This window comes from Eucalyptus grandis, chromosome 10, assembly GCF_016545825.1.
Source record: "Eucalyptus grandis isolate ANBG69807.140 chromosome 10, ASM1654582v1, whole genome shotgun sequence".
Taxonomy (NCBI): Eukaryota; Viridiplantae; Streptophyta; class Magnoliopsida; order Myrtales; family Myrtaceae; genus Eucalyptus; species Eucalyptus grandis.
The window spans coordinates 13560808-13569519 of record NC_052621.1 but is presented as its reverse complement, the minus strand read 5'-3'; the positions used below and the strand labels follow the sequence as shown (position 1 = coordinate 13569519).

Below are 8712 nucleotides of genomic sequence, written 5' to 3'. Positions count from 1 at the left end.
AGTACTTGTGAATATCCAGGTACTCATTGATATGCTTGTGAATGTCCAGGTATCTTCCAAAATCGATGCCCTGAGAAAGGTCGGGTTCCAACTAGTGTCTTTGACAGAAGTCAAACACCCCACAAATTGATGCCCTGAGAAAGGTCGGCGCATCATCCCGAGAAAGGTCGGGTTCTAACTGGTGTCTTCGACAGAAGTCAGACACCCCACAAATCAATGCCCTAAGAAAGGTCGGCGTATCATCCCGAGAAAGGTCGGGTTCCAACTAGTGTCTTCAACAGAAGTCAGACACCCCAACAAAACAGATGCTCTGAGAAAGGTCGGCGCATCTCCCGAGAAAGGTCGGGTACCAACTGGTGTCCTCGATACAAATTAGGCACCCACAAATGAGATGCCCTGAGAAAGGTCGGTGCATCTCCCGTCACGGCGACCGAAGAATGGTTCGGGTCCGAGACAAACCACTGATTACTCCAACGGGTGACCGAAGAATGGTTCGGGTCTTGAAGGAGCAATCTCCCGTCAAGGCGACCGAAGAAAGGTTCGGGTCCTAGACAAATCATGGATTGTTTTAACAGACGACCGAAGAATGGTTCGGGTCCTGGAGAAGCAACTTCCCGTCACTGCGACTGAAGAATGGTTCGGGTCCTGAAGGAGCAATCTCCCGTCAAGGCGACCGAAGAAAGGTTCGGGTCTTAGACAAATCATGGATTGTTTTAACAGGGGACCGAAGAATGGTTCGGGTCCTGGAGAAGCAACTTCCTATCACGGCGACCGAAGAATGGTTCGGGTCCGAGACAAACCACGATTACTCAATAGGCGACCAGAAGAATGGTTCGAGTCCTAGAAGGCGATCTCCGTCACGGCGACCGAAGAATGGTTCGGGTCCGAGACAAACCACGATTACTCCAACGGGCGACCAGAAGAATGGTTCGGGTCCTGGAAGAGCAGTCTCCCGTCAAGGCAACCGAAGAAAGGTTCGGGTCCTAGACAAATTATTGATTGTTTTAACAGGCGACCGAAGAATGCTTCGAGTCCTGGAAAAGCAACCTCCTCATATCACCAGGTAAGATGACGCCTTGATACTTGCCAAAACTTGGGGTTCACACCCTATCTCACTCACTCCCGGTAAGTAACTGCAGGTATCTTCTTATTTGTCTTAGTATATGTAAAGTTATATTGCTCTTTTCCTACATAGAATAATAGGTCTCAAATAAAATATAATCTGCTACGCATGTATGGATAAAATTGAGGCATCAGTCTGTCTTTGAATGCAACCTCTACAAGCTCACCTTCAAAGAGGGGCAGCTGTTGACACCTCAATTTTAATTAGGTTAATTTTATTAATCAAGTTTTTAATTTATTTTGTCTTTTTGGATAAGTAGATAATAAAAAGAGAAAACAACAAAAAAAACAAAAATTGGCAGCCCCCCCCTCTTTTTCTCCCTTTCGCCGGCCCAAGCCCAGTTTTTCTTTTGGCCCGGCCCCTCTCTTCCTTCTTCTTCCTTCTTCTTCTTCCTTGCGCCTTCCTTCTCCGCCTCTGTACTTCACGCGCGCAGAAGACGACGATGCACACGAAGGACGGCCTCCGGCCGGGAGTAGGCCGACGTCGGCCGGAGAAGATAAGATCGCGAGCGCCATCAATGCCAAGCATGCTTCGCTAGATGAGCTCGGATGGGACGCCGATTCAGCCGAGGAGAACCGCTCGGCGCGCGAAGGGGACCGACGGTCGAAGCTCCGTCGACCGGATTTCGTCGCCTATAAATGAGGAGCACCTCCGTCGACGATCGGCATCACAAGCTTGGAGATCTTCCCACTTAGACACTTCGGGGGAGGAATCGACGAGCGAGTGAGAGGGAACTCGAGTTGTGAGCTCAGCCCACCCTCCACCGAGAGACTTCGGGGAAGGCCGGCGGCGAGCAACTTCGAGAGGGTCAAATCCGGCTGGTGGAGGCTCGGATCTGGCCTGAGTGAGAGAACCGAGGCCGAGGAAGGTCGGGCTGAGATCTGCGGCGCCTCAGATCTTGAGTTTTCTTGCTGTTGTTGTCGCCGTCGGACGCTGTACCGCCGCCGTTCGCCCTGACCAAGTCCCGACGCCGTTGCTTCGAAGGTTTGCTGTCGTGCCCCCCCCGGTGAGGCCGTCGTCAATCGATCCCTGCCATCATGAATTTGGATGATAGTAACTATTATGAGGTCATGATTCTGAACTCACTCGGAAGGAGAGATCACGTCTCCATTGGACACATGTCGTTAGGTTGCTCACATGAGTACCGAAATCATGAATTTGGATTCCTTCATCACAGCTCAAGAGCACTCGATTAGGCCGCGCAGACAATCAAGATTTATTACTTGTGTACAAGCACAATTTATCTGTATGTTTTGTCTCTGTATAGTACAATGTAGAAGTGTACCACCATTGTCGCCTCTGCAGCACCTTCCTGCTCACTTGAAAAGTCGGGTTATCGGGTGATGCGGAAGATGTCTTCCACCTTCCTTGTGTCGGCATTCACATACTGCAGGCAACACGTACATCGAAGTTAACGAGCACGTACACATGATCACCATGAATGCAGTAACATGTAGCCGCTCAATGTTCCAAACTCTACTTGCAGTGCAGGAAATCGAAAACTGTATACGTGGTTTCTGATTTGCACAGCACCACAACAGACCAATACAGGTTATCAATCAATGGACTCATCCATCATAAAAGATAGAATCAGCAGTGACAAAGCGAAAAGGAACGATGACCAAGGGAAGGGCGACCGAGAACTCAAGAGTGCTATGCAGTATGCAACATTCAAAAGCGGGTTACTGCTGACCTCTAGTTGTAACTATTTTGGAGTCGCATGTCCTCTGAAATAGCCGAATTTAGAAATCCTTATCAAACTCCAGTCACTCGGCTGCAAAAGAAAAATCAATGGGGCTTCACTTGTACAGGTCTTATTCATGGGAGCAACAAAAGGGATAATCCCTGTGTAATCGAATAGATTCGAGCTGAATGATATGAGCAGCAGAACCAGCAAAGAAAGTTATTTCTTAAGAGCAAGAGAAAGAATCTCTGGAATTTTGATATTTCATGGCCCCCAACTTAGAAAGCTCTTGTCACGATGGCATTGTTTAGCTAAGCAGCATTCAACCAATGTAGATGCAAGAAATGGAAACGCAATAAAAGAGTAGATTTCCGGAAGATGCCAAAAAATTGTCCAGATATAGACAAAAGGCCAATTTTATTTTCCTATCTACAACTGGTGTGAGGGAGGACAGACTCTAACCTTATCTGTGAATCCACCCAGCCTGAACCCGGCCATACCAATAACCACTTGCACGGGTGCGCTATAATTGCTGTGATCATAAATATCAACCCCGCTCTGATCTTTCTTTGGCATAGCTCTACACTCATTTTGGAAAACCGAGCAGGTTCTTTCATAGTTATGAACGTGGCCGAAGAGAACTAGATCAGCCTGTGATATCAAATGGTTGATGATTGCACTTTCACAGGTCAAAGAATTGTTTAACATGAAAACCAAATTAAGAAATGGAAGGTTGCCTTGTTGTCCAACAGCAATGGCTCTACAGCATCAAGAAAAATTGGATCAGCACCTAATCCGTGACCAGAAGTGTACATGGGCCTGTGCCTGCAAGAAGCAACTGTTACACTTGATATCTGTTGTCTTGAGAGTTTTTAGTCTGAGAGTCTGCACATTCAAGTAGTAATACTCACGATCACTTAGAAGCAAATGTACTTACCCCATGAAAACTAACCATGGAGTTTTAGATCGGTCGACTGAAGCCATGTCCCCTTTCATCCATTGATACTGACAACATGACATTCCCATGACATAAATGGACAGCTTATCGAGATGCAGATATGATCCCAAAAGGGTTCAGCTCGATCGAACGTACCTGCTCTGAATTCTCGGACCAGTCATGTTCAGTTGAAATCACAGTAAAGTGAACACTGGCTTGTTCAATGGAATACCATGGCTTGTCCTTCGCTGGGGTTGGCATTGGGAAGTATGTCTCGTAAGGAATGCCACATTCCCCACCGGAGTCTGGAGTTATATATCTGGCACCCGAGTCCACATAATCTCTTCATGTAAAAGAAAATTAGAAAATCTTCAATTCATGCTGCTGAGTAATGTTCGTTTAGCTGTTTACTGAGCCTTCTATTATGCACAGGAAGAGACTCATATTGACCCGAGATAGTTACCTTTCGTGGTTCCCAATTGCAGTCATATAGGAAACTCGGGAAGCGAAAGGGCTGATGTGGTGGAGGAAGAAATCCCACTCCACTAAGAAGCCGGTGGCGTAGCTTATGTCTCCAATATGGAAGATGGCATCGACATTGCCAGAGTCTACATCATCCAACGCTGCCTTAGCCACCGAGACTGATCCTGGCTATAGAAACATACAAAGTCGCATGTTAGGAGACCTTCATGATCAGGAGTTTGAATTCTCACAAGCAGCTTAGTCTGCGCCACTTCAGTTAATTCAGATGAATGTGACGTGCTAATAATATTTCTTGAATAGCAGGTTTTCAAGAGGATACTCCACTCAAATCGTGCCATGTTTTGTCCCTTCCATTAGCATTTCTCAAAAATTTGAAGGATACACCTTCCTCTTAGAGTATACCCAGCTTGGATAGCATCATTTCAATGTTGCCTTTAGAAATGCGACTTTTCATTCTATGGAATGCATATTTACCTGAATGTAGTGCTCGACTGTATCATCCAGAGGGGCTTTTCCCATATCTCCATATGCAAGAAATTTGAGTTCATTTGATCCTCCTGCAGGCGGTGTCCTGAACTGAACTTTGTTGCTCCAACCAACTGAATCACTGGATATCGTAAAAGCATGATCAAAACAACTCGAATGTGCCGGCAAATGGTATAAATTTATTGATCAATTCGATTTCCAATCAACTAAGTGATACCCAAAAAAGATGGATTATTCCATCTACTTCCAGTTGCCACAACTGCAGTGTCATGCAATATATAAGTCCAATGTCATGATAACAAGATTCTCCTTTTAATTGAAAGCCGTATACCCAATCCTCTCTCAATCAGACATGCAGCTACAATACATCTTTCTGGACTAAGGCATATGGAAGTATTTGCCGGTGCTCCATCATCTTCCTAATGCTGTGAATTCATAGAAAATGATTGTAAGGAACAAGTGCACATCAATTCATTCACATTCACTGCAGATTCGATGACCCTGCATCAAGTAGACATGCCAGAGATATTGCACTATGCTCAGCAAGAATACCTCAAGCCAATCTGAAACCGATTGGTCTCATAAACAACATGCTTCAGTCAAAGATTCTACCTTCCGTATTTGTAAGAATAAGAGGTAGAAGGTTGCAGTCCCGTCATCACGGCTGAATGAATGTAACCAGGGTCATGCCAACCAAAATCTTTGGCAGGACTGGGCACCACTTTACCTGTCGAAAAACAGACCAACAAAACTAATTTCAGTCAAGGATGAGTCTTTATGGGGCATTTAAATTGTTTTGCGTGCGACAAAGTAAGTCCTAGTGCATTTACAGAATTTTCAAGGAAGGGTTTGAGGTTAACTCACTGCACATATCATCTCGTGAGAATGAACTAACTTCGGAAGTTTGTGATTTCCCATCTCCATATTGTACCTTTTGGGGTTCCTTGCCTCCGCTAACCCATGTAATCCTCATCTGCAGATTAAAGCATGTAAAATTAGCATTTGCAATCTGCATTGCTTTCAAGTGTTTTATGCAAAGAGTTATTCCACACTCGGCGCAATGTGTTGTGCAGGCATGGTACCACTGACTTCATTGGCTAAGGATATAATTGACATTTTCATTACATCCATAAAGCCAAATGTTGGCAACACGACCCATGCGAGCTCTGCACACCAGTTGGTAGCTAATTGAGTGCTTACCGAGGTCCCGGTCGAGTCAATGCTGGAGAGATGGCCATAGAGCGGTTGGTTCGGGTTAGCAAAGGTCAAAGAGTTCGATCTCTTCAACACGCATGGTATGGTGAATCCTCCGGCGAACAGCACAAACTCGATGTCGGTTCTGATGTTCAAAACGTGAAACGTCAAGGTGCTGCCACATGTGGTCAACACGCATTGACCGTCTTTGTATTCCTTGCACTCCTTCTTCTTGCAGCTCAGATAGTCCGGATCCCTGCTCAAGTATTGTGCCTGAAAATGATGCACATAAACGTACACCAAAAGGTTGAAGTGGAAAAGGTTCTCCTAGTCTCAAACTAATTAGACAAGTAATGGTAGGTATGCTAGAAAATTTACGGAATTTGGCACATTGCCAAAAAGAAAAGAAAAAATACAGGTATAATACCACGGGTTGTGATAAATGAAATTTTAAAGCATTTTTATAAAAAGGAGTTGCTTAAATATTCCAAATAACAGAGTTTTTTTTTTCCTTCCAAATAACAGAGTTACACGCAGCATTTTATATGTTTCAAAAATACAAAAAAAGAAAATTGTAAACCTTTCTTAATATCTAGCACTACTAAAATTAGAGTTACATATGGAATGTCTCCATTTGACTAATAAAAATCCAACTCCGAGAAGTATCTTCGTTATTTTCCTGCATTCAACAAAGCTCAGTATTTTCATGGTCAACGGAAAAATACATAAATTCTGGAAAAAAAGTTACGTAATTTTTTAAAGGACGGTTCAATAAGTCAATTACTTATTTGTTGAATCAAAAATACAATCATAAAAGAATTCAATAAAGAGCCTCGCCAAAAAATGTGAACCAGAGCCAAATCTGACTTTATTGATTGAATCTTTAGCAGATTATAGAATGAAGGACTCATTTTTTTTTTGGTAAAGAAATGAAGGACTCTTTTGATTCTCTTTTGAACCCAAAAGAGACGCTTTAACAAAAATAAAAATAGATTAAAAATAAAACTGACTCCTATTTTCTCCTCGTCTTCCGAGAGAATGAAGACTTGGCGAGGAGTATTTTAAACCTTAAAAGCAGCGACAATCTTTAATGTTTTGAGGTTGTGTTGACCCCGGCGCCTCTAGGGGAGCAGCAATATGGGCTGTGTCTGACTGTCGACGAAGGTTTGTGTTCTGTTGCTTTCCCGCTTTGCTAAAGTATTTCAACATACATACATACATACATACCTACATGATGTATGTATGTATGTGTATTCATTAAATTAAGTTGGTGGCACTTAGAGAAAACGAAATGTTTGTTGAATATTTTGAAAAATAATATCAATTTCACATACTTTTCGCATTTTAATCGATTTCATCTACCACCACAACATAATCATATAGTCTATCAAGTATATTGGTTTTTTTTTTTTTTTTTTTGGTAACTCGATATGTGCCTAACCAAATGAAATATGACGTCGTTACGTGAACGCTATGTACTCCATGGCGTCACTTTGTTGGTCGATCATATGAGGACTGAACCAGGTCTTGGCAAAAGGTGTTCGGCAACACGCCATGTGATTTCTTTTTCAAGTGCCTTTCAATTCGGCCCATGTGGGTTCCACTATTTTCTCTAAAGCCCCTCACTATTTTACATTTCTATTACTCATCAAGAAGAAGATAGATAAGCCATCAACAAGGCACGATTCAATGGTAGATAAAATCACCTTGACAGGATAATGGCATAGAAGAGGAAGATCAATGAGATCACCAGTCTGTACATACATAATCTTGTTCAGTGGACAATACGAGACGCTGCAACCCAAAAGAAATCACAAGAAGATGAAGGAACTTGAATGAGTAACCTGCTCATGTGTACCAATACGTTTCAAGGACGAACGAATTAGACATCGGGATGACTTACTCGGCGTCCAATGGAGAAATCATGGCAATCCAGTCGTTGTCCGCTGGAACCAGGACCCCGGTTACATTAACTGTAAGGTACTCTTCATCTCCCATGGTGGCATTGCCACTGACATTAATTTTGAGATAAGGGTTCCCATCGCTACACTCGAGAATTCGCCTTCTATTCAGCAACCGGAACTCAGAAATGGCGGTGTAGTTGAGATGCGCAAGCACGGAGTCGACCACCAAAGGGTGCAAGTTTGATGGTGACAACGACGACGACAAAGAAGAAGAAGAAGAAGAAGAAGAAGAAATGCACGTGAAAAGGATGATGGGAATGGAAACGATCGCGATTTGTGTTGGAATGTAGAGTTCCATAATGAAGAAGCAAAATGCCTTGGATGGATGAAGACAAAGGCCTTCGTCGTATAATTACAAGAAAGAGAGGTATGGTTTGGTGGAGAGAGAGAGAGAGAGGGGGGTTGTTGAATGTTTAGGATCCAACACCTATGGAAGTAAATCAGAGATGTATGCTTTTTAAGGTTGCGTTTGGTCATATAAATTTATGACCAAAATAGGGCTAAATAGAATAAAATTTTAAATCTACGAATTTTGTTATATCATATTCATTATTTCGTGATTGCAGTAAAATAGTTAGATTTATTTACATCATTTTGTGTATATTGTTTTATATAAACAACATATTAATATAAATGAACAAAATTTCTTACAAATAAAGATGATAAAAATCTCCCATGATGTTGTTATCTACTTTATTTCTATTTAATTTTTTGTTTTATTTTCCACTTTTTTAAATTTATTTATTTTTTAATTCTTTTTGCCCCTTCAATCATTCTATGATAAAATTTTATTAGATAGTAAACTATACTAAGATACCTAAAATACTAAAATATGGGGAAA

The 8712-nt window shown here is 42.5% G+C and overlaps 1 pseudogene; it reads right to left on the bottom strand.

The window, feature by feature from the left end:
- Positions 1 to 2456: 2456 nt before the first annotated feature.
- On the bottom strand, positions 2457 to 8169 carry LOC104423578 (annotated as a pseudogene).
- Between the last annotated feature and the right edge of the window lie 543 nt (positions 8170 to 8712).